General features: G+C 41.4%; 1 protein-coding gene across 1 annotated transcript in view; it reads left to right on the top strand.

The window, feature by feature from the left end:
- Positions 1-1,899: 1,899 nt before the first annotated feature.
- The window catches only part of KIAA1671 (KIAA1671 ortholog), a 139,159-nt gene continuing 113,588 nt past the window's right edge, over positions 1,900-27,470 (top strand). Inside the window, exon 1 of the mRNA XM_065417914.1 lies at positions 1,900-1,928. The gene's annotated coding sequence lies outside the window, so the exon portion shown is untranslated. The remainder of the gene's footprint in view (positions 1,929-27,470) is intronic.

A 27,470-nucleotide genomic window follows, 5' to 3' on the forward strand; every position in this document is an offset into this window, starting at 1 on the left:
TGAACAATAATGTGATGATTTAGTTATTAACTACACCACTCCAACTGTGATCAGGACCCCACTGTAGTAGGTGCTGTACATACATAGAGTAAAAGACAACACTTCCTGAAAGAGTCTATAATCTGAGGAGTCAAGACAGAAAGTAGTATTATCCCTATGTTACAAATAGGGAACTGAGGCACACAGAAAACCCATGGCAGAGATGGGAAGTGAAGCGTGATCTCCTGAAGGTGAGACAAGTGCTTTAACCATAACAGCAGCCTTCCCTGCTAGGATTTAATCTGTGATTACTCAGAGTGAATCTTGCATAACACTTCAGGGTCTTGCCAGGACTTGGGATCTGCACCTTTCCACCAAAACACCAGAGCATCTCTGCTGCTGCCATTTTCCTTTGAATACAACAATGGAATATAGAGTGCTAAATAACAGGTGTGGTGGATATGTTGTCCTCAATGTTCTGAAACGTTGCGACAGCATAGCAGTTTAGTCACAGGCCCAAATTCTATTGTTACTATGATGTGACTTTTGTTGACATCAAAGGCATCGCACAGGAGCAAATGAGGGATGAATTTGCCTCAGTGTCTTTGCTTTATGTGGGTACTCTAACAGTGTGGGTACAGAGCTGTCTTGCTGAGAGACAAAAGACTAACATCTCTCATCTGGTCTTTCAAGAGCATGCCTCTAGATACTGAAGGTTGGACTCTCCCTTTATCTCCACATCTCAATGCAGACATTTTCTGTTTACAGTGACTCATGACCCTGTGAGTGTCACTCTGCCTCATTGCTACTTTGGACTCACTTTTTATAGAGCACCACGCCTTCCTTAATGGCAAAGTGTCATATTTCCACAGCTCCAACATTGCGTGAAATTAAAAGTGGCAGAGGGGCAGGGGAGATTCTCATGGATCTCCTAGGGGGTATCCGAGTTATTCTGGTCTGAATCCCCATGTGTGCATTCTAATTTGGGAATTAGAGTGCCTGTGTTGGGTTTAATTTATACAGCTTCAAAGAGCCAGACTCCCCTGCCAGTCGTCTCTGCCTTTTGAGTTACGTTGGAAAGGCCTCGGTACTATCATTTGTACCACGTTATCGCAAGAGCTGCAGTGAAGGTTGCCGAAAGGTCCCTCATAAATAAAAGGCGTCACTGTGTGAAATATTCACCTGTCAGGGCTGAGGCTGCAAAACCTTGTACCCAGCATGGAACAAAATCAGCTGGCTTCAAGTGGAGAAAGCCATCAGGGCTGGGCTCTCCAGGCCCTGGCTTTGGGTTCGTACAGCCCCGAGCGCGCCCTGAGCACCAAGGTGTCCAACTGAAGCCAGACACCCAAAACAACAAGTCCCAGCAAACACCCCGACCCCAGACAAGGCACCTCAGCGGAGGAGCCTCCCCCAGGGCCCTGTCACAATCACAGCGTGCGCAGTGAGGGTGCTGCGAGCCAGCGAGCCAAACGGTGAGCCCTGCCTAGGATGGAAGCCACTTGGAGCCAGGGGGTGCAGCAGCCCCTCTGGCCTCACCACCAGGCTCCTGAGCACCCAGGGCCCAGCCCTGTACAACGCCCCTTGAGCCAGGCAGCAGCCCGCTTAGCGAGCTCCCTACCCCTGGCTCGCCGCGCTACAGGTGGAGCAGCGCTGCCCCGCCCCCCTCCGTGGGCAAAGCCCCGCCCGCCGCTGGGGGGGCGCCTCGCCTAGGCCCCGCCGAGCTCGCGGTCACCATGGTAACAGAGGCGCTTCCCTCGGTTCCTCCCGTGGGGCAGGCAGCAGGTTGGGCTGCGCGCGGGGCCCGGCCGGGCGGGGCGGGCTCTTGTGGTGCGCGAGCGGTCGGCTCCCTCCCCTCTTCCCCGGCAGCAGGTTAGGCTGCGCTGTGCGCCCGGCGGCCGCGGGAGGAGGCGCTGCGCTGGGGCAGAGGAGCCCGCACACCCAGGACGCAGGTGGGGGCTCCGCGGGGGGGCTGGGCCCTTCGGGGCTTGGACCCGCTGAGACTCGCTCTGGGGGGAGGGGCCGAGCTGTCTCAGCTCCCGCCCCCCGAGGGCGCCATGGACCGGACCCCCGCGGGACCCCGCCCCCCACAGGGCAGGGCACCCAGGCCCCCCGCCTCACTGCCCCCCTCCCCGGGGGCACCCTGCTCCCCAAACCTCTCCTCTCCAGGGGCACCGTGTCCCCCAAATCTCTTCTCCCTAGGGGCACCCTGTCCCCCCGCCTCACTGCCCCCCTCCCTAGGGGCACCCTGCCTCCCGCCTCACTGACCTCCCTTCCCCGAGGGCACCGTGCCCCCTGCCTCACTGCCCCCCTCCCCGGGGGCACCCTGCCCCCCAAACCTCTCCTCTCCAGGGGCACCCTGCCCCCCCGCCTCACTGCCCCCCTCCCCGGGGGCACCCTGCCCCCCAAACCTCTCCTCTCCAGGGGCACCCTGCCCCCCAAACCTCTTCTCCCTAGGGGCACCCTGTCCCCCCGCCTCACTGACCTCCCTTCCCCGAGGGCACCGTGCCCCCTGCCTCACTGCCCCCCTCCCCGGGGGCACCCTGCCCCCCAAACCTCTCCTCCCTAGGGGCACCCTGCCTCCCGCCTCACTGACCTCCCTTCCCCGAGGGCACCGTGCCCCCCGCCTCACTGACCTCCCTTCCCCGAGGGCACCCTGCCCCCCAAACTTCTCCCCGGGGGCACCCTGCCCCAGGCCCGTTCCCGGAGCACCCTGCCCCCCAGATCTCTCCTCCCCCAGGGGCACCCTGCCCTGCCCCCATCTCTCTGAGCCCCTCCCCCCCCGCCCAGGGGCACCCTGGTCTCATTGTTTACCCTCCCTCGCCTCTCTCAAACTGCCTGGCCAAGCCCTGCTCCACGTGCCTTGGGCCCCCTGTGCGTCCCTTCCGAGTCCCCTCGCTCTAGACAAGGCGCCTCGCTCAGGCCAGGGGGCTGTAGCAGCGCTGAGCACCCTAGCTGCAAAGGGACTGGGGAGCGGTGGGTACTCAGCACGCCTGAAAGTCGGGCTGCTAGCTCTGGATTTAGGTGCTCAACTTCAGGTCCCCGAGTTTGAAAATGTTGGTCCGGGACTTGTTCCCAAAGTTGGCTGACAACTTCCCTGTGGGTCTGAGCTCTGCTCAGCTGGTGCTTGTAAATCGCTTTGAAGCCGTACAGCTTCTGTAGAAATCCTGAGGAGCTTTTTGTGCCTCTCTCTGACATTCCGTGATTTGTTAAACTGATACACTGGTAACTTCTCATGCATAAAGTATTTGCATAAAAATGTACAAAACTGGCTGCTTCCAGATATTTATCTTCCCTTGTTTTTTTGTTGTTTTGGTGGTGGTTGTTATGGTCTCCATTTCTTTGGGAATAATGCATCCCTTTTAATGGGATTAAACACTAAAGCTGTTCGGAAAAGTGTAACAATCTATAGTGGTAGCTACAGATAAGACTCCTACTCCCCCTTCTTCCCCTCACTGTTCCTATTTCCTTTCCCCTCATTAGTTACCTGTCAACAGGATAAATAATTGCCTAATCTGAATATCAGCTGGGTATCTTGGTTTAAATTGTTCTAACACTGGTTTTGTTTTGTTTCCTTGCTAAAAATAAAAATAATAATGCCTAAGGAAAATGTTAATGCTATAACTTCCTTCTCTACTACCTGTGTCATTCCACAGTATTTAAATCTTATTAAAGCCTCATGGGATAATTAAGAGACTGACATCCATAATTTGTTGTATAGCACTTGAGATGATTAGACTTGGTTGGACTACATTTTTAATGTCCTTGTTTATTCTCTTTCTCTTTACGTTTATTTGTAAATTTGGTGTAACTGGAAACAAGTGCAAGGCTTCATGATTCCAGTGCATTGTGGATGCAAATAGCTTGTTTTTGGCTAAATTGGTCCATGTATTTGCAATTTTAGCAGTGCTAAATTGAAATTGTAAAGGATCTGGATGGAGAGAAAAGATTTATATTTTGTCATTATTTGGTGCATCTAACATTTATTTTATACCAGAATTGGAAAAACATGCAGTAATGCATATGTGAGTACAAGGACATTGTATAGTTAGGTTTATGTTGTACTTGAGCATAAGTAATCTGTCTAAGTAATGTACTTGAGCATAAGTAATGGGGTCTAATCCCACTGCCATGAAGTCAGTGGAAGGCCTGCAATTGATTTCACTGGGAGGAGAATCAGTATCTGGGTGTCCTAAAGCTGCAAATTAAACATATCTGTTAAGATGGAAGTCCAAGTCTGTGAATCCACTTTTTTCCCTGCATTATTTATTATGTTCAGTTTTAGTAATAAATTGCCTGTGTGGATTTAATTGCAGGACTGTTACTATACTTTCCTTTTCTGAGAAGCTAAGTAATTAATCGCGTAAACACGAGTATTGATTTGATATTTGTTTCTGATGCATTATCTATGTGACTTTGACTTTTCAATATGGAATGGAATGAAGGAAAATTGTGTTTGGCAGCATACCATCTGCCAATCTATGCCATCATGTAATGTGGTAACCAGTTTGTATTCTTTTGGATTTGATTCTTGAAAGCATAATGGTATAAATCTGTTCAAGATAATCTGCTGCATGTGACAATGTAAAATGTTGGTATCATGCTAAAGGAACTCTAACATATGGCCATTGATGTTCTGTCAAAACAGACTTTTTTCCTGTGGCAACTGTAGGCAATTTTCATGGCAAGCAGAGGAGGTAAACAATGTTACCAGGGTAACTGTGAAGTTAGATCAGCTGCCTCAGACACCCTTTTTTTACAGGAATGGATATTGTTGGGTTTTCCCCCCTTCAGAATAGAGGTTTTTTCTTTATGCCACAAAACAGGAAGGGTCACACCTTTTTAAAGCAGAGTGGTTAAGATTTTTTTTCTACAGTATTCTGGCACATAGTAAAGAAGTAGACAACACATGGAAGAAATTGCCTGATTTAAAAAGATGGGAAAGTCAACTGGTAACATAATCCACTTATTTTTCTACAATTTCTCTAAGAACTGATACTGGTTATGGTAAAACAATAACAATAGTACAGGATTTGTTTTAGTGTATATTGAGCTAAAACTACTTATCCATAAAATAGAAACAAAGTTGTAAAACCTTCCTTAGCTGGAATAAGTTAGTTGACAAAATTGCTTTTTAGACCGAAAATGTAACCTGTGACATAATTGTAGGCAAAAATAGTTTTTGCCCTTCCAGAGTACAATATGAATTAAAATTATGTAAAGCTTGGTTCCCTACTCAAAGACTTCAGGTTATCAAGTCTGTTTTCCTCTGTGGTTACCTGAGTTTACTGATTGAACTAAATGTTTTTCGTGCTGCTCCTAGTATTAGCTATAGTAATTTACTAATGCTTTCATCACATTTTTTCTTCCTGCTAAGGATATTCCAGCTACTACAGATAATATTGCCCACAACCTTCACTTCTCCATTTGTGTTATAAAAGAAGTGCAGAAGAGAGTGACTGAGTTTTTATAGATGCATTTTTTTCTGGATTATTTGGGAAAATCCTGAATACCATTATGAATAACATCATAGAAAATCTTTTTTAAAATCTACAATTCATGGGAGAGGAGCACTCAGCATGATACCTCATTTTTTATTTATAGTATATGTTTAGTACTGATTAAAGGTCCTTGCCTGTTTGGCAGCCCTGAAGATTGTAGTCCTTCCACATGATAGATACAGGCTAGAGAGTTGCCATACCTGTTTCTCTCATCCTGCCTGGTCTGGGCCTTCACAATAAACTAGGTACCAACAATCAGGACAAATCAGACATGTAATTCTGCACCAGTGCAACTCCTCTGGTAATAGCAATGTTGAAAGTGGTGTGTATACAGGGCACAGACATTTTTACCTCTGATAACTATGTCTAACCCTGAGATGGGAGTTAACTCTACATGCTTGGGGGAGGGATAGCTCAGTGGTTTGAGCATTGGCCTGCTAAACCCAGGGTTGTGAGTTCAATCCATGAGGGGGCCATTTAGGGATCAGGAAAAAAAAACAAAAACAAACCAACACCCTGTTAGGGACAGTACTCGGTCCTGCTAGTGAAGGCAGGGGACTGGACTGAATCATCTTTTAAGGTCCCTTCCAGTTCTATGAGATAGGTATATATGCTTATTCTGTCTTTGGCATTTCTGTTGAAAATGCTGAAAATTATGATATCTTTTGGGATAGCTTTGTTTTTTCTGGAATAGGTGTTTTCTAAAGCTTCCAGTTCTGATTTGCAAATAACTTTTCTGCAAGGAAGAATGCCATATAGCAGGGGTCGGCAACATTCGGCACGCGGCTCGCCAGGGTAAGCACCCTGGCGGGCTGGGCCAGTTTATTTACCTGCTGACGCGGCAGGTTCGGCCGATCGCGGCCCCACTGGCCGCGGTTCGCCGTCCCGGGCCAATGGGAGCGGCGGGAAGCCGCGGCCAGCACATCCCTCGGCCCGCGCCGCTTCCCGCCGCCCCCATTGGACCGGGACGGCGAACCGCGGCCAGTGGGGGCCGCGATCGGCCGAACCTGCCGCGTCAGCAGGTAAATAAACTGGCCCAGCCCGCCAGGCTGCTTACCCTGGCGAGCCGCGTGCCGAATGTTGCCGACCCCTGCCATATAGAAAGGACAGTGCTTGAAAAATTTACAAGATACTTATTAGCCAAAGGGCTATACACTAGAGACTGATATGAAAAATGAGATGCAGGAGCCTACCAGCAAGTTCTAGATGGAATGTAGGTGAGAAGTCCAGGTCTCCCATCTCCCCTGCTGCTGGTAGGGCTCTGGGATTCCTGCCTACCTGTTGTTCATGGACTCTGCTCCTTCTGGCATATCAGCCTGGCCAGCAGATAAATTTGAACCCACTGTCTCTCCTCCCTCTCCTTTCACATCAGCTGGGCTGCTGAAAAGGAGCAAGGAGCTTTCTCTCCCCATGCCCCAAGCCTCTTAGCTGCTGCAGTTGGTCATCATCACTGGTTTACATTTTTCTCAAGCTTTTTGTGTGGTCGTTGCCCATGAATAACTTAATTGCTGCATCTTCTGGTAGCTTCCACAAGCATCATTAGAGTAAAACTAATATGATTCTTGGCAATTTTCCTGTGGCTCATGGGTTTCTAAATAGTAATCATGAAACTTACCAGAGTTTTGATAATTTCACTGTTAGGGATGCTTGGGAAAGCTGAGAGGGATTAAAGGCACTAGAGCTTTCTGAAGACTCAGAAATACAGTACTGTATAGTCATAGCAGAAAGTTTTTCTTTGAGCATAAGGGTTAGAATAGCATTTTTTCTAATATAGATCCCACAGAAATTGATAGATTAGCCCTGCTCACTAGGGAATGTTTTCCATTGGCGAAGTGAACTTTTCAGGTCAATGCAAGTCACGCATTGTTTGTTAACTCTTTAAAATGTCATAAATGTCATTAGTGTGTAATAATGTAACTTTTAAAATAAGAGTTTTCATTCAGTTTATCTCAAATGCCATTCTTTCCTTATTTTTAAGATGTCTTTTTATGTAGAACAGAGTTTCCTGCAGTGGGGTCTGAGAATAGACTTGTTTTGCTCACTTATGCAGATTACATTCTTAAACCCAGAGTTTGCAAAGACTTACGCAAGTGCTTCAGTTTATGCACTTTGAGTAGTCGCAATGAAGTTAACGTGTATGTAAGACTTTGCAGGATTGGGGCCATAAGAACTCATGGGCCTGGCCTGGAGTGTCTTGTCAAGGTGGGTACTTTTCTTGTGTACTTTCAAGAAGCTATTGTAGAAGTTGTACTTGTATTTAGTGATCTAAGGAGAGCTCCTCAATTGGTGTAAATTGCTGTAGATCCACTGAAGTTCAGGAAACTAAGACAATTTACACTGGCTGAGGATGAGACTCCTGTTGCCTGTTTCTATCATTTTTTGTTAAAAATGATTAGCTAATAACTGAAACTGTAAATCGGGTAAATACTAGTTTCCTTCCCTCCATAATTAAAATGGAATATCAAGGGAATGTAACAAGGCAATTCAGAGACGTAGTGTAAACGTTTACAACAAGTTGGCAGTATCTTTCTTTCACTTCTATAGTACTGTAAATGTACTTGATGCTTTATAAATGAATGGAGATACTTGTTGTCCTACCTATCAGGGTGGATTTGATTTAAATCAAATTGATTTAAATCATGGATTTAAATCACTAGTCAGGAAGACTCGATTTAATCATGGATTTCTACATAAAAGTGCATTCTTGTTGGTTGGTATAACCTTAATACATATTCTTCACAACTCCGCAATAGATGTAGGTTTCATTTTTAGAAGGTACACACTATACATTTTTTAAGTGATTTATTTTGAAAACTTTTCAGATTAGTTTTACAGCTTTATCAGAAAATGAATGATTGTTTGGTTATTTCATTTACCAAAGGTAATTAAAGCCGATAGTTCACCTCCCAATGACTTCATAAATATCTCCAATTCAATAGGTTAATCATTAATATTTGGAGGATTTTCTTGCCATGCTGTATTAGGAGGAGAACATCACCAGACAGACATTTAAATTGTTTTACTTAACTAAAACAACAATGTTAAGTATTCTGTTTTTTTCTTCAACAGCAAACATAATATTTTAACAAAACAAGCATATGAATTTTTGAATTTAGTTTAACATTCAAGTTTGTTTTTGTTAAAATTGTTTTTAACTAAAATAGTTAAATGAAATATTTAAAAAAACAAACAAAAATTAAATAGTCTATGTTAGCCAGGTCAACATGAGAAACTTAAAATATTGGCTTCTGCAGCTAACTCAGTCATCTTCACCTTCATTTTCCTGTTTGTTCATAATCTGGAAAAGAAAAACAAGCTTTCTTGCTTTTTCAGATCCCAAATTAATTAGTGCAGAGGAAGAAGATATTCTTTCTACACCAGCAGAAGAAGCTACTGCTGTTAAAAGTGAGATTATCACTTCAACAGTCTCTGAATCCAAGTACTTAAGTGCCATCCACCAGTTCACTGGTGTGACTTTCTTTAAAACATCATCAGCAAACATCTATTTCTTGAATGGTTCACCCTTAGCTCTGAAGTTTATTATAGTTGGCATTATGGAAGGATAATTGCCGGATGTCCATGTCATAGCCAACCCCTTTTTTTTCAGCAGTTAAGGTTTGACCCTGGTACCGAGTATTGAGAATATTTGCAAGAAAATGAGCTGGAGATAGTCCTTAAGATCTCATTCAGTTCCTTCCAAATTTCAACAGCGTCAGTAATAAAACAGCTATTTCCCTGCATTTTGTTCAAGACTACAGAAATAGGCTTCAGGGTACTCAGCATGTGTTCAACATTTCTCTTAAGCCTGGTGTTGAGAACTTTGGCTGTGACAGAGCCATCTATTTTTTCACGATTTTGTTCACAAACTGTCATCAAATTAGGCCAGTTCTTGATATAATGCTCAAAACAGTCCACTACTGAGTTCCATTGCACGTCTTGTGGGAGCGTTAGTTTGGTTCCTCCCACCTTTTTCAGAGCAGCTGCTGCAAAGTGGTTGTTACGGAAGTATTTTGCAATTTCAACAACATTAACCTTTATTTCTGGAACACTGAAGTCTTTGGTTAGGAGGTGCATCAAATGAGCACTGCAACCGTATGTTATTAGCTTGGGACTCATCTTGGATACATTTGCAGCATTCAGAGTAGCAGCCGTGTTAGTCTGTATCCGCAAAAATAACAGGAGTACTTGTGGCACCTTAGAGACTAACAAATTTATTAGAGCATAAGCTTTCGTGGGCTACAACCCACTTCTTCGGATGCATAAATTTGCAGCATTGTCTGTGACCAAGCTGCGTACGAGATATTTGATTTTTTTTTTCACAGTTTGTTATAGCTTTTACTGCTACTTCTTGTAAGTATTCTGCTGTGTGTGCATTTCCTGATGTATCAGTTGTTTCTGTAAGGAAGACATTCCCTTCTTCCTTTGTCACACAAGCACATACAACAGGATCATTGTGGACATTGGTCCACCCATCAAGACTCAGGTTAACAATTTCACCCTCTAGACCTTTTGCACACTGCTCAATTTCTCTTTCATACACTTTATCCAGCAATTTGCCTGCAACATCGGCTCTGTTGGGTGGACTGTATCCTGATCTTAATGACTGAACCATGTTAATGAAGTGTGGGTTCTTAATCGTACAGAAAGGAGAGTTTGTTGTATAAACAAACCGGGCAATTTTTTCATCAATTACCTCTTTTTGTAAAATGCTGGTTCTCCATCATTCAGAAACAACCATAGATAAGTTTGTGATAAGATTTTTTTTTTTTTCCTTTTTGCTACAGGTGATCTACTGTGGCTATGTGACATACACGATGTGACTGAAACACTGTCATTGGCAGATAACTCTGAAACTATAGAAAATGATGGTGATTTTGAAGGTGGATAGTCTTCAGAATCCTGTATGTTGAGGATGGATTCTCCTAAACAAAATAAGTCAATGCAGTTATTTAATTATTATTACAATACTGCTCATTTAGTATTACTCATTGCATTCACTGACACTCAGTACTACTTTAAAGGTGAAATTGTAAAAGGAAGATCTGCCTATTTCAGCTATTTATTTTTTTTATCACAACTGCATCTAAGATGATAGTACCATAGAGTAGCAACTATATTTTTTGATCAAACATGAGAATTCAAGAATAGTCCCGAAGGAAGACAGGCAGTCCTTAAGAAAGAAATATGAAATAAAAAAGTTTACCAATCTGAAGATCCTGCATGTTCAGACATGTTCCTTTGATCATCTTCAACGCAGCTTCCTCCTGAGAAGGAACACTTCTCATGATGTTGTTTCATTCGGGCAACCAGGCCTTGCATTTCTTTGTTGCGCTGTTTGCATTTTGCACGCATGCCTGTCTTACCCACAGGTAGGGGAACTTCATTAAAATATTCCCAAACTGGGTCTCTTTTATGGCCTGTTGCCATTATAGGTTTTCCCTTCTAGTGAGAGAATGGTATGGTAGATCTCAAATCAATGAAGTCTACACTCAGAAAGGGCTCAAGACTTCTGGAATATGCTGTTCAAATAGTTTCACTTTTGTTTCTACTGCCTGTCCCTCCCTTCTCACATTTATCTCCAGACTTCTTCTCCTTGTCCAGATCTATTCTACCCCCAACAATCTTCTATTCATTGGACTTTTTGAAACTTTGAACTTTTAGAGAGAGGTAAGGGATTGACTCTGTGTACACAAATTTGCAGAGGGACAATAGGATTGAGGTCTGTTATATCTCACCTCTATATATTATTTATTTATTTAAAAACATTTTTGCTATTAACAAGCATGTTATCTCTGGAGAGACAAATCCACAAAACTAAGGGTACGTCCAGACTACCTGCCGTATTGGCGGGTAGCGATCGATTTATCGGGGATCGATATATTGCGTCTCGTTAAGACGCGATATTTCAATCCCCGAACGCGCTCCCCGTCGACTCCGGAACTCCACAGGAGCGAGCGGCGGTAGCGGAGTTGACGGGGGAGCCACAGCTGTTGATCCCGCGCCGTGAGGACCCAAGGTAAATCGATCTAAGATACTTCGACTTCAGCTACGCTATTCACGTAGCTGAAGTTGCGTATCTTAGATCAATTCTCCCCCCCCCCCTCCCTCCCCCAGCGTAGACCAGCCCCAAGCATCTCTGATGGTATCTTCTAGACTGAGCACTGAGTCCAATTGGGTAGATAGAAAGATTAACCCATATAATCTATACAGAAGCCCCTGGAATCCCATAAGATTGGGTCCCTAATCCATGAACTATTGGAACTCATTTACAAAACTTTTCTTAAACATTACATGAATATAGGTTTCAGAGTAGCAGCCGTGTTAGTCTGTATCCGCAAAAAGAACAGGAGTACTTGTAGCACCTTAGAGACTAACAAATTTATTTGAGCATAAGCTTTCGTGGGCTATGAAAATTTATGCTCAAATAAATTTGTTAGTCTCTAAGGTGCCACAAGTACTCCTGTTCTTTTTACATGAATATATTGTCTCATACTATAGAATTACAATTTATAATGATGAGCTATCTTTGAGCTATAATGTGTCTTAATTAAAACGATCTTTAGATAGTTTTTTCCTCAAAAAGCATTTTATCAAAAAAATCCAATTTAAATAAAATCCGTGTTTTTTTTTTAAATCATTGATTTTTATCCATCCTGCTACATATTTTTGTTACTGTCTACTCTTAAATTGGTTTCCTGGGGTGGATATATAATTTGTTGGCTTAGTGTTTAATTGTTAAATAATAAACTACTCCCAGGAGAACTTATTTAAACCCTACTTTGAATCAGACAGATCTTCACAGAATGAAAGCATAGTGTATTCAAAGGTCAGTTTGTAGACGCATGAATGAGAAGTAAAACTGCTTGGAAGTGCAAGCCCAGACACGAAGCCCCTGGTGATAGGCTGTGAATGCGATCTTCATTGTTGCTTTTGTTTTGACACATGAGGGTGACCACACTCTGAGAATGTTGTAATATCTTGGATATTTGTTTTGTATATAAAGAACCATGCTGTGGAAAAGCCACAAAAATCATGGATTTTTGCTGTTGTCTGAGATCTAAGCTTTTTTAAATTTAAATGAAGTTTGTAGCCTCTCTAGTTGCAAAGATGGTCTTCACGGTGTAAACTAGTGCATGGTTGTCTTGAGTTGCAGTCAGATAAACTGAAACAATAGCATCAAGAGAGCTCTGAACAGTACTTCCCTCAACAACTAATTCAAATTAATCTTGAATCCTAACTGTTAATCACTTAATTGCAGGACGATGTACGGGATACATGTGCAGATGCAGATAGATGTATGTGCTGTTTCTGTTCTGTGCAGCTGGATATGTTGACTCGTCCTACAATTTTATAAGAAATAGCTGCTGGATCAGCACTTTCACATTCTAGTATCAATGAAGAAAGTTAAATGAGCACGGATAGCTGGCTTTGATCTTGGTTTTGTTGCAGATGGCACATGCTCGTTAGAACAGTAAATTGATTCAAGGTGGTGGAGAGGGAGTGGATCCCCTTAATACTTTTAACCTTTTATACAGGTTTAGAGGATACCACATACTTCAGAATTTTGCTTACTTGAAGAATGACCCATTTAATCCTATACTGAACTAGTAACAAACCAAATTATCTGAACGCTTTCTTTTGGAATCCTTTACCAGTAATGTTTCAACAGTGGATAGCAAAACAAAGTGGGGGCCTAACTGAAGTTAGTTGTTAGCTGTAACGTTTCATGATGCAGCCAGGTAAGATCTGTCAGTAAGACCTCAAAATCTGGTTACCAGGAGAATGTTGTTATATTTAATAGCTGAGGTGGATCTACTGGCCTGGTCTCCAATGACTCAGCCTATTATGAACTTCATGAAATGCACTTCTGTAAGAGAGGAATACAGGGTTCAGGTAACTACTCAAATCCAGTTGGCTGATCTGATTGCTTTAGACTGAGTTCTGCTTGGGCTGAAAATGCGTGTTACTGGAAGCTAAACTTCTAAAAGTGACTCCCTACATTGTCGTGGGTAGTTTTAAAGGGATACTGGCAAGTTGAATAATTAAAAAAAAATCCAATTTCTGTTAGAAGACTCCTTAAATAACAGTTCTGAAGATTTTTAAATTCCTTTGAAACAGAATGTTAACAAGGGCTTTCCTGCTCTTCTTGTGATCTTTCTAAGGATCTTTCCAGCAGAGGAAACCTAACTGATTATAGGGGTGAAACTGATTAGACACAGTGATGTCAGATGTACAAACTGGGGGGAAATATCAAAGTGTTTCATATAATAGTTTGTTATAGTGATCTGAGGTGATACTTGCTAACATAATAGGTACACTATTTTCTGATATGTTTATTTTTTCCCCAAGTTGACACTGTCCCTTTTACAGTCTGAACTTATGACCCCATGGGTAGAAACATGATCTTGTACTATTGAAAAGCTGGGATTCCCTGTGCCCCGGTAATACATAACATTAATCAGGCAGCTCACAAGATATGGGACCTTACAATTCCAATTAACTGATTTATAGAAAAGCTACTTTATATAATTTATAGAGATTGTTATGCTGATGATGAGGAACCTGGCTTGTGGGATGCATATGACAAAAGTAATAAACATGTATCTGATTCCTTAAAACAAAAATCTTTAAAAGTATATGTATAAACAAAGTTTTTATTGGTACTGTTAGGGATGACATGCATAACTCACTTGGGGCTTTGATCCTAATTTCTTTTGATCATAATACAAATTTTACATTATTCTCTATAGTACATTCTCATGATCTGAAACTATTAAACAGCTAACTAACTTAGAATCCCCTCTACTGCTATTTTAAAGTTATGTTAAGATTGGGAAATGACTTTGAACATTAGTCAGTTTTTTAACCTGTCTGGAGTGTTTATGTTTTAAAATGGTAGTTTGTGTCTTATGTACTGTGCATAAATCACTTTCCTCATGTGCATTGTACACTTTAGTTAGGTGAGCTTCTATACATTATTTTATAACAAGCATATTAGTGGCAATTCTGTGATGTATAGGAAAAATTAGATTCTCAAAAGATTCCAGAGAATTGTCTGTTTGACATAATCCTGGTTGGTTTTTATAGCTGTGTAATCAATAGTGTTTTTTGTTGATACATGCACCTAGCCCTATGGGGTGAAATCCTGGCTCCACTGAAGTGATAGCAAAATTCCGATTGATTTCAGTGGACCAGGATTTCACTTGCGATATCTGTTATCAGGAGCAAGTTCAAATTTTTCATTTTTCGCTCATGACAAATCTATAATGAATTTCTTAAACCGGATACATTGAAGACTCTTACACTTTGAAACAAGTCACAATATTAATTATCTTGATTTATAATAAATTTGTTACAGCACATAAGAAAAAAAATTGAAACTATAAATTTCACAAGCTTAATCATTTGACTGGATGCATGAAACTATCAGTCTTCAGGTGTAGAAAAATGAGCATATGTTAGATGATTTACAGAAATTTCATTACACAGTAAGCATTTCATACATGGTTACAGTTTCTGTATACCTCTCATTGTGCTTGTGTTCACTGCAGAGTTAATTAAAGTTACAACTTGAATGTTGCCCCTCACTTGAGTCCTGTCCGTTCACACAAACTCGTAACTCAAATGTGGTGGCGCTCTTTACTTGAGTTAGTTGGTCTGCCAGAGAGTATAGGCTATATAGCTTGAGTTTTCACAACACAACTGATAATGCTTGCACTCTGTGCAGCTTGAGTTGGCTTGTCTACACATGAAAGTTAATCCAGAATAAGGTAGGGCATGACTTTAAAGCATATTAACAATTCCTGATTAACTCCATGTGTGAACACGCTTATTTCAAAATAAAATGCTTTGTTCCGAATTAGTTTAATCAACTTCCAAAGTGGATTAAGCTCATTCGGAATAAGACACTTTTATTGTGGGATAAGAGTGTCCACACATGGAGTCAAAGAGGAATATCTCCCCTTGTGGAAAAGTCCTTATTTTGCAGGGTGGCTGCTCTTACTCAAGCTAGGAAGAGGAGTTAACATGAGTGTAAATAACTCTGCATTGGGTATAAAAGAGGAGTATATAAGAAATCAGCAATAGAGGATTCATTTGGTTTTAACTCTTGTTTAAACAATAACAGAAGTGATATACCACATATGCTGCAATCCCTAGATCGGATAGGCTACATGAGGGATGAATGGCCAATCTTAATGCATTATCCTGTTTATTATCTGTTTAGGTGTGAACTTAAAAAGAAACTGTTGCTTTTCTAATATCTTGACAATTTTACATCTATCATGGAAATGTTACCTAGAAATAGCTTTTTAATATAAAAACCGCCTAGTTGCTGAGGATGAAGACTTGCCACTGTTTTGGCAAGACACATCAAAAATATAGGAACATTTGAGTGTGCTGCAGCATTTAACACATGAATTGTACTTTCATTGATGCAAACAAAGCTGCTGCTGCACACAAAGGAAACTCTTCTTGTGTGATTACTTTTTCACAATGGCTGCTTTTCTAGTCCCAATGTTGATCAATTGTTTGCTTCTGTGCATTTCAACAAGGGGTCTTGGTCTGTATTCAGATCCACAATCTATGTCTGTTTTTGTAGATAATTGCTTCATTCCATCATGAGATACAAATCTGAAAATATAAACTTATTCAGTTCTTAGGAATTTAAATGCCACTATGTGTTTAGTGTCTTCAAGTTTTTTGTTAATCATCTTCTTTCTAGTAGTGGTAATGAGTTCAAACTTTTACAAGTCAGTTTTAGCATTAATGGCTTTCAAAGGGGAGCGTAAATTGGGCAAAATTTTGGAAGGATGTTTGTATGCCTCACACTAAGGGCTTGTCTACACTGGCACTTTACAGCGCTGCAACTTTCTCTCTTGGGCGTGTTAAAAACACCCCCCTGAGCGCAGCAAGCTTCAGCGCTGTAAAGCATTAGGGTACGTCTTCACTTACATCCGGGTCCGGATGTAAGCAATCGATTTTCTGAGTTCGATTTATCGCGTCTGGTTAAGACGCGATAAATCGATCCCGGATCGATCCCGGAAGTGCCCCGGATCGATCCCGGAAGTGCTCGCCTTCGACGCCGGTACTCCAGCTCGGCGAGCGGAGTACGCGGCATCGACGGGGGAGCCTTCCTGCCGCGTCTGGACCGCGGTAACGTCGGACTAAGGTACTTCGAATTCAGCTACGTTATTAACGTAGCTGAATTTGCGTACCTTAGTCCGAAGTGGGGGGGTTAGTGTAGACCAGCCCTTAGTGTAGACAGTGCACGAGCGCTGGGAGCTTCGCCCCTCGTGGAGATGGTTTTTTTTTTTTTTTTTTTTTTTAGAGCACTGGGAGAGCTCTCTCCCAGCGCTCTGCTGCGACCACACAAGCCATGTTAAAGCGCTGCCGCGGCAGTGCTTTAACATTGCCAGTATAGACTAGCCCTCAGTCAACAAAACAAGTCTTTAGAAGGACATGGCTGTCTCATTCTTAATAAATGCATTTGCAGCTGCCAATCTGTCATACATTTTACACGTGGTCTGAACTTTTGGCTAATGTAGCTGTATTTGATTTTCATGGGAACCTTCACATTTCTTCATGGAACAAAATGGACACAGATTTTGTTTTATAATTGCCTTTCATGCTCAGAGTCTACAGCCCAGATGGCTTGCTCTTTTCCTGGTGGGTTTTACAAAAAACGCCATTTTTATGTGCTGTCAAATGACAGAACCTGAATCGTATTAATCCTTGTTGGATATTTAATATAAATGTAGTCTTGCCTTAGGTTTCTATTAGCATTCTATTTAAGATACATTCACTAATACCATCCTCTTCTTGCAGCACACACACTGATATATATATAATGTCTTTCCTTGCATATTACATTCAGCCTGACAGCAACAGTCATCACAAAGAATAATAGACATATTTAATGCTTTGTACATAAACTGATTATGATATAACACCCACGTTTTTATTTTACCATATTACACACACAGAATGTTTGTTTGAATTTGGAGACTTAGCTTAATATTAAATGTATATAATTTAAGAGGATTAACAAATTAATAACAAGATGCATGTTTGTTGTATTTAAAGGTAGCTGCCCACTCCTCAGCATTCGCTGCATGTAGGTGATGGGAGTTTAAATGAATTTATCTGATTATAGTAGAACTGCAGTTTGTTTGTTACGCTTCTAAATAGAATTTTACCTAGGAGAAAAGTGATCTTTATTCACCAAAGGTTGTGGAACAGGTTTTTGCACCCAACTGACTTATTCACACTAAACTTGACTGGGCAGTGGAAGTTTTTCTTGCCCTAACACTCTTCTTCAGCCACCCCAAACCACAAGTTTCACCACATGAGGGAACATGGTTCTGTCAATGACAGGCCAGCTTTGCTAATGCTTCTCGGCTTTGTCTGAATTATATCTTTACAAGAATGTCAGGGAAATAGGCTTGTGTGTGGTGAGCACTATGCTAATGCTGTTGGTGCACTTATCTGAATTGCCCTTCCATTTGCTTCTGCTGTGCTTGCAGATTCTATTTGACCCTCTGTTCCAGACTGGGAGCATTTAGGATTGGTTTCCGACAGGGTGTGGGAGAACATTCAGCAGTAAGAAGCCTGCTTGTGTACTGTGTGGCAGTGGTATTCAGTTATATTTTCTTGAGGGCTGGATAAGGCAATGCCCAAATCTTGGTCAGCCAAAGGGCACTCTGTAGGGCCAAAGGCCTCTTCAGGTGTTTGTTATCTAATGAAAGGACATTGATCGCTTTGTGTTGCATCAGCATCTGATCTGATTAAGCACCTGAGTAAAAGTGTACAACTGTAAGTTGAAATGTATCAACACAGTCTAGCTCCAGTGTGTTTAAATTAAAAGTTTCTAAATTAAATACCATTGAAGTCTGTTTATCGGAATTTCAGCTAACTGAAAATCCTGATTATCTGAACGAGCAGTGCGTTTCCCATGCTCATTTGTGTAATCAGTGTTTTTGGTCCCTTAGGGTGGAGAGAGGAAGGGGGAGTAACTGCAAGAGACGGGAGCCTCTGTAGTACTGCTTGGGTGGAGGGAGCTGGAAGGAAGATGGGGGCAGTGAGGGAGCTGGGAGAGGCCCAGGCTGGGGTTGATTCCCCCCAGAGCATATACTATCCCTGCCTCCTTCTGCTACTGGGAGCTCTGCTGTAGGACAGCCATGCTACCTGGCTCCAGCTCTGCCCTGGGCTCCCGGAAGCTCTGGCCCCTGCGCTCCAGCTGTAGTGTCCTCGTCTCTGAGTGCTGGTGGGTGCCCTGTAGCTGGGGAGCCGAAGCTCCCTCCCCCTGCTTCCATATCTTAACCAGAGGATAGATTCTTCCAGGCAGAGTACTGAGTACTATGAAACTCTGCTTGAGAGTTGCCCTAGACAAGCTATAGCTATTTGCCCCTTCTCATCTTCCCTGAGAAGATGATATAATAGAGAATTGGGCATTTTCCTCCCATACATAAAAGATCAGGAAAGTATTGGGTTTTTGTCCCTTGATGCCACTGTGTGTCACCATACCCTAATGTCCAGGCTGTTGTAACCAGCTGCTGCAGGCTGTCATGCTTCACCCTGTCCCTCCATCTCCACCCTGCAACAGCTGTCCATGGAGGGGACAGCCCAGATGTGGAAGAACAAGAAGAGAGTAAGGGGCCTCTTGGACTACCATTTACTAGTTTCTAGCCTGCCTGGCCTTCATTTTATAACACCACAAGGTTCTCCAATGTGCCAAATTCAACTTAGTGTCACTACTGAAGGCAATGTGGCTGTCTTCTCTAGTGGTCAGGGAGAGGGCTTATTCAGGTACAAGAAAGAGGAAAGCACAGCATCCACTGGTTGGAACATAGTGATTTATTGATGTCTCAGAGCACTCTTCCTCCCGTGGATAACAGACTTGTTCTGGTTCTGACAGTCAAAGTGTCTTATGGTATTTTCAAAACAAACCTAGGAAGAACGCCATCAGCCTGATCCCAGAGAGAAAATCAACATATCCATTCCTGGATAGAGCAGAGTTTCCTATTTCTATACGCACTACCCTTCCAGGATATGATGAACACAAGGCAGAAGTTAGATTAAGCAGAATGAAAAGAAGTATCTTCATTCATAGTAAATCAGTTTGGTGGGCTGGCGATCGACCTCTTTGCATCTGGAAACAACAAAGCACCTTTGGCTTCTCCATATGTCATCAGGTCTCTGGATATGAGGTGATGGATGCTCTCTTGCAAGACGAGATTTCTATTTGCCTTCCCACTTTTCCACTGCTTCCCAGGAATAATACAGAACAGGAAGGAGAGAGTGCCAGTGATACTGCTGATGTCTGTCTGGCTGAAGAGGCTGTGGTTCTCAGGCCCGATTAACGTAGTCCTTTCAACGTGCCTACCTTACAGAGAAGGTCTGTTATTGCAAAAACCAATTCTCCATCTAGCATGATGCAAATTGAAAATGGATATTTGGATGAAGTGATTATCACACTCATTGTCCTAGTAAGAAATCAACAAATAGAAGTTACTGGCTGAAGCAAAGTCCATATTTTAACTGCCACATTAAACAAGTGAAATATAGTTTTCAATCCTCCAGGATGGCTCTAATGTGGGTGTAAGAGAATGTCCAAGGAAAGTGGTCAAGTCTCTGTATTATAATGTTCTCGGAAGGTTCAAGAAAAGGACATTTTGTATAAGCCCCAACATTAAAAGTATTCCTAGGGCAGCTACTCTGATTCTAGCTTTCCAAGGTAGTATAGAACACAGACTGAGAACCTTATTCTGGTTTTTACAGCACTATCCAGATTTAGCTCCTCTGGTAGGTGTCTTCATTTTTTCCTGTCCACTGAAGCTTCCTGATAACTATCTTAAATCAGTCAAGTTTATGAAGTTTGGAAATTTCTTAGATGACACTCAGCATTGCACTCTTAATTCAGACAAGTAGTCCTCACAGTTGTCCGAGCATTCATTCCCTAAGTAAATTTAAGAATAATTCTTCTTTGGTTGTGCATCAAATTTCAGTCCTAAGGAGCACTGACAATCACAGGACAGAGAAATCATGTCTCCTATAATGAGATCTGCCCTGCTGCCATGTGGCATCAGTGCATAAATTCACCAAATTGTACATATTGGTCATCCAGTCTTTAGCCATTTTTCAGCTAAAGTAGTCTTCGTGCTTCAGCGCTCAGGTGAAAAGAGAGGATGTATAATGTCCTGTATTCTGTATGCCCACATTTAAGGATGACTTGCTTCCCTACCTGGAGGCACGCTGTTGTGAAATTCCCATTGTAATGAATCTGTGGACCTTAGTACATTGAAAAATAGGAACATTTATCTATGCAAACCTGAAAACTTCCTTTTTTGAAGTAATAAAGTCTACACACATCCTGCCAACCTGAAGAGAAATGGATCATCCAGAATAGAGATGGAAATTGACATTCAAAGATTCAAGTTCATTTCATTAGGACAGGGGTGAAAGTAACTTAAAGGACTTACCGGTACGCCGGAGTCCTGAGCGGGGGCGTGGCCTCAACTGGAAGAGGCGTGGCCTTTCAAGATTTAAAGGCCCTGGGGCTCCGGCTGCTGCGGAGCTCCGGCGGGGATTTAAAGGGCCCGGGGCTCCCCACAGCGGCTGGAGCCCTGGGACCTTTAAATCACCTCCGCGAAAGCCAGTGCAGTCCGGCACGGCTGGCTCTTGCTGGTACGCCGTACCGGACCGTACCGGCTTACTTTCACCTCTGCATTAGGAGGAAATTATCCTCATACTTTGCAATAGGAGAAATAGTTGTGCTCTTTCCTCAAAGTATAGTTAACAATCTGTAATGTAGGAAAATGGGATGGAATTATCCTGGCTCTGGAAGCTGTCCCAATTGGAGGGAATGTCAGGAGATGAGGTATTCTCATCCTGCCTGTGACATGACAGGTCTGGTTCTGCCTCCAAGCTGCCAACAGGCTAGTGTATGTATTATAACTGATCTGTGGACCTTACTGTACAAAGACAGGTTTCAGAGTAGCAGCCGTGTTAGTCTGTATCCGCAAAAAGAACAGGAGTACTTGTGGCACCTTAGAGACTAACAAATTTATTATTATGCTCTAATAAATTTGTTAGTCTCTAAGGTGCCACAAGTACTCCTGTTCTTTTTACTGTACAAAGACATTTTCAGGGAAACACAGAAAAATTTTCCTATTAAGCAATCTCTAAGTAGCAAACACAGAAAGAGAAGAGAAGATTATGGAAACCACTACAGATACTGTGCTAAGTTGCTCCATGGAAGTCAAATAGCAGTTGATTAAAACTAGAGGAGACAAACTAGATGAAGCTTAAAGGAAGGCACCATCAGAAATCATAACTTGAATCTATGCATGAAATAATTATGGAGGAGAAAATGAGATGGTGGAAGAATGTGACCTCTAAGACAGGGTAGCATGTTGCTCCTCATGCTTGGGAGGAAATCCCCCTAAACATTTCCAAAGCTACCTTATTGTCTTCCTTCCACCCTGTCCTCAAAACTCTCCTTTGCCAGGGTGGCTACAAAAAACTTGACAACGGTTAGGCTGCTGGTGTGCTTGACACCCCTACCTATCCTGCTGACCAGTGTTGTCTCATGGCTTCCTTGTACTCTCTGTTGGTCTGTTTGTATACTTCTGTTGACTCTTGTTGTTATACTTAACTTGTAAGCTATTTGGGGCAGGGACCATCTTTTTCTGTGTTTGTACAGCACCTGGCACAATAGGGTTCTCAGCCACGGCTAGAGCTTAGGCTGTATGATAATACAAATAATAACACAGGGAAAATGTCTGTGGTGCCCTTTCAGTCTAGTTAACTACAACAGGTGTTTTGCTTTTGAAGAGAACAGAGCAGGAATGAATTAAAAACTAACAGAAGAATGATCATGATCAAGAAGCAGGCTCTGAATGGGAGCCTTTATAGAGAGAGAAGTAAGTAATCTTGATGGATGAGTGCAGAATCTGGCCTGAAATATCTGTGATCGAACTAGGAGAATGTAATGATAGATACCGTATGCTGCCTCCTGGGTGCTAGGGTAGGATGTGTGACAGGAGTAGAAAACTCAGGATTTACAGTTGAGATTATATTCCAGTTGTTGTCTGTGCGGGAATAAACTAGATTAATAAAGGCCGTTTCAATAGGATGATTTCAAGGATCTCTAAAGAATCTCTAAACATGAGTGATCTTTTCAGAGATATTTTCATTGCCAAGCAAGATTGAAGACGGGAGATGACTGATGTTGGAGAGTAACAAATTGATGTGCTGGTTGTATAGGGGAAAGGACTTTGGTTTCAAAGAACACTATGTAATACCTTCGCTGAATATTGGAGATGTTAATCTGCTCATTTAGGAAGAGTACTGGATTCTTCAGTTTAAGACTGGGAGGTCTTGTTAGGCAGGCTTTAAACTAGTTAGGGTGGGGCGGGGGGAGTTTTCTGTTCAACAACAACAAAAAACCCTGACAAAAAAGACATACACTGTAAACTGAAAGTATAATACAAGGCAGCTGGAATTATGCAACTCAGAAAGGAGACAAATAGTGGTATATTAAAACCTGTATAAACAAATTGAAGGATTATGGGAAATAAGAAATAGAAGTGAGACTAAATAATGGAGATTTGTAAAATTAAATCTGTAGGGATGATTTTTATAAACGGAATGTCAACATTGATGGTGAAATCTACATGGGACAGACAGATACAGTGGGAGGAGGCACTTGCATTTTTTTGGGTATTATTTCATAAATGATTTCCCCCAACTTTCTAATGTTTTTTGTCTCTTCTCTTAACTCTCTTGATTTGTGGATGCCCTTTTACAAGCTGTCTAAAGTATGTATTGTTTAATTACCTGTTTTGCTCATATATGCCTTTTAAGGAAAGGAAAGCTTCTCTCTCTCTCTCATTCTGTTGGTCCAATAAAAGATATTACCTCCCCCACCTTGTCTCTTTAATATCCTGGGACCAACGTGGCTACAGCAACACTGCATATTTGAAGGAAAGGGTTTGTTCTGCAGTTTAGTGTTTTTCCTTTAAATTAACTACAAATGTTTTCTTCAACGAATATTTAGTAGCTGTGATAAGCCTGCTGTAGCATGGTGGTCTCCAGATTGTGATTAATTTTACAGGCTCGATCAGATGTGCTGCACTACCAGTGTATTTAAGATGGAATATCAACCTTAATTGTAAATGTTGTTGCATTTCTGGGACTAATTTGGGCATTTAATGTTGCTTAGCTGTAGTGCTTTGTAGTTTTAATGTTACCTATTTAGCTATTTTACCTTTATAACTGTGGATTACAACATTTAAATGATTAAAACCCTGGGTATTAATATGTAAAGTGTGAGGGTTTATTTGGGTAAGACTCTAGTTTCATAACCAGAGGTCTAGTTGAACATATTCACATTCTTGTGTGTGTATCTGAGTGATAGTTAAACAATGTACCATAGTTATAGATTTGCACAGGCAATAGCAAGGACAGATTTACAAGTGCTTGTAAAAGCTACTATTAATAGAACCGGCATGCTGTTTAACAAGACAATAATCTTGTTTTCCAGTGAGGGGAAACCTGAGGGTGGAGTAGTTTATCCTCATAAGGGAGCCAGTTATTGTCTTGTAAAACAGTACACCGCCCTTTTATTGCTGGTAGACTCCACGTAGACATATGAGAAAAATAGAAGAAAACTGAAGCTTTCAAATTGTAGAAATACTTGGGAAAATTATTAGCAAACAATATTTAGCTGGCTGACTGTTTTGTGGGATTTGAAATGTGACTCTTTTTTATAACAACCAGTTGTTATATTTTTATATGTATGGTTATATTGAACTTGGTGCTATTGCTATACATCTGCATTTGGGACAATCCAGATTTTATTTACTCATGAGCTCATTACTAGGTGCTACTACTTTGTGGGTAAAGGTTTTTAGGAATGTTTTAAAATTAAGGCCAGTGCAAGAGTGACTTAATTAGCCCAATTCTTACCAGGGGAGAGATCAGAACAGCTGATAATGCCAATTTTAGTATAATTGATGTATCCTATTTCAGTGAATGAGTAATGTAATAACATGATTCAGGCTCAAATCTAAGTAGAAAATACTTTATATGTTTACTGACTTCATTTGAATTGCCTGACTTAAATTAATTTGTGGAATGTTTATTTTGTCTGATTGCACTAATAATTTAGGTCACATGTTGTAATAGGTTCACATTTATGGCTTTAAAACTGTCCACACATTCTTAGATTGATCTGTCTTTTGTGTCTTTCCCACATCTATGGTGATTGGGCTAAATGAGAATAAACTGACCCGATCCCATCAGCAATTTGCAGGAAGTGATGTAGAAAGCAATAAAAGGATGAGTTGCCTAAATAAAATGAGATCCTGGAGACAGTATTTTTAACATTTCCTGTCTTTAAAGTGCATGAAAAAGAAAACTACTGCTACTTTACGAATGCTTAAGGTTAATGTGTATTTAATGGTGCAAAACTTTCATAGAAAGAATGAAAAAAAAAATCTATTTCATGTTTTGCCTTTGCTCATTTGTTACGTTTGTTTTCATCAGATTAGCTTTAATGGTTACTCAGTTCTGAGAAGCTTTTTACTTTTGTCCCTTTCCATTTTGAAATATTTTCTATTATAGGAGTGACATCCTTTCCCTGGAATTGTTATTTGATCACTCTTTCCACTTCAGATCCTTACAAAAATGAGCAGGACTTATATCTGCCCTGAAATGCAGAGGCAGAATAAACCTTATACTGCTTAGTATTCATCGTATTAAGGGCCTACTTATTCAGAAATAAGGTAGGCAGCTGGCAATAACCATATCATTCATGATGGAAAAATTCTTGTGTAGTCTTATGTTCCTATTGCCCACCAGCTGTGCACAGCGTTCCCACTAATGTAAATGGGAGTTGGGTGTGAACAGTGGATAATATATGGCATGCCGAATGCACTTTGTGGCAGGTTCCTCGTAATACTTCCTGTGGTGCAAGGCCTTGGTATGGCCCAAAGGCAGAGCTTGTAGGGTGCCAGTACATAGGTTGCAAAAACTGCTGTTGAGTGAATAATTGTATTTTTATTTCTAATGAGCCATGCCAAAGTGCATTTTTGAAGATAAGTTACTAATATGAAAACATCTTACACACTGTATATTAAATCATCTAAGAGCTAGATTTATTACAGTTGCAGGTTAATCGTTTGGTTGCATTTTAATTGGTGCATCATAAAACAGTTTATAATCTGAACTCTGGCAGGATTCAGACTTCAGTTTCTCGTGTGTTCACTGTTAGCAGTTTGCATTTCCTGGCTTTGTGTTTGCTTTGGACTGGTGCTTGATAGTTGTATCAAGGGGATTAAAAAGTCACCAGAAAAAGAAGCAGGAACTTGAATGTGGAAATGGAGGGTAAATATTCTGTAAAAGTTTCCCGCTTCCCGCAACTCCCGCTGGCCGGGAACGGCGAACCGCAGCCACTGGGAGCTGCGGGCAGTTATGCAAATGTAAACAAATGCTCTGGTGGCCCGCCAGTGGATTACCCTGATGGGCCGCAGGTTGTCCACCACTGAGCTAGATAGCTTGTGGAGAGCTGTATAGTTCCTGGAGGGCAATAAAGCCTGGTGAACCAAGTAAGATATTTCAAAATTAAGAAATAAACTCCAGTAAGAATCTCCTGTTTACATGTATAGCAATTGTTATTAAAAAAAATCACATGCCTGATAAACAGCTGTTGATCATGTTGCTTCTAAGCATACGTGCCTTTTTCAGCAGCTGTTTCTCATTTTTTTCTAATTTTTTTTTGTACTAAGCCAAGTATCCCATCTGAGTAATAAGAATGTCAAGCCCTGGAAATTGACTTGGCTAGATTAGGTTTATTGGCTTACACAAAGATCATGTTCTTCAGCATAAAGAGAACAAAAATAATCAGTGGAGCGAAATCACAGTGTAAGAATGTTGGCCAGGAAATAGACCTAAACAATAATCATGAGCACTATGTTCTGCATGTGTGTTCCCTGCCAATCCACCTCTCCATGTGTTCTGGTGAGGATAAGGTACTAGTCCTTTTAAGAAGCAGTAACCATCCTCACTCCCAAATAAAATACCCAGTGTATTATATATGCAATTCAGTATACATCAAACTATCAAATTGAGAGACAGCACTGTAAAAAGACCTTTTAATGTCACATTTGGAATATTCTTTTTCAAGTTCACCCTTATTTGGGAAATTATTACCACTAGATTGACTTTAAATAATTTTATTGCTCTTCACATAATTTTTTTCAATATTTACATGTTGGAGACATATTAGTCAGACTTGGACTGTGTTCGTTAGAAAAAAGAACACGGATGATTTCACTGAGATCTGTAAGATCCTGAAAGGAACAGATTGATTCTGATAAGCTGCTTGAGAGAGTTACTATTTTGAAAGCAAGAGGTCATGGACTCAACTTGAGGAAGGGACTAGCATAGTATATAAATAGTTTAGGCAGAATTTCCTCATACACAAGCTGGTTGGAATAGGAAACAAACTGCCAAAGTTAACGGAGTAAACTAATTTGGCTGAGAGCTGAAGACATGTTTGGAATAGTAGGAAGTGCTGGATATAGGTACTAATTGGATTTTTGGGACACGATTTAAAACTGGATATATTTTATTTCCTAGTTCTCTATACTTTTTTTCCTTTCTATGTGCTATCTTGGTTATTTTATGAAGTGCTAGGTATCAAACTTATCAAGTAGTGGCTGAATGTGCTGTCATTTTATATGAGAGAGATCAGGTTCTTCTTAAAGGAGGAGATTATCTCAGAATCTCACTGATATCAATGTGAAGGATTGCTACAGATCAAGGGTAGAATATGGACTTGATGTACTAACTAAACTTTAAGCTGTCATTATTTATTACCTGTTCTGCACTTTAACATATTCAGCATTACACAGTGAGAAAATGTTTTCTCCATTAAGACCAGTGCTATTTCAGCCCTATATTTCCCTTCCTTCACAACCTTGCTTTTTT

The sequence above is a fragment of the Emys orbicularis genome, chromosome 16 (genome assembly GCF_028017835.1).
Source record: "Emys orbicularis isolate rEmyOrb1 chromosome 16, rEmyOrb1.hap1, whole genome shotgun sequence".
NCBI lineage: Eukaryota > Metazoa > Chordata > Testudines > Emydidae > Emys > Emys orbicularis.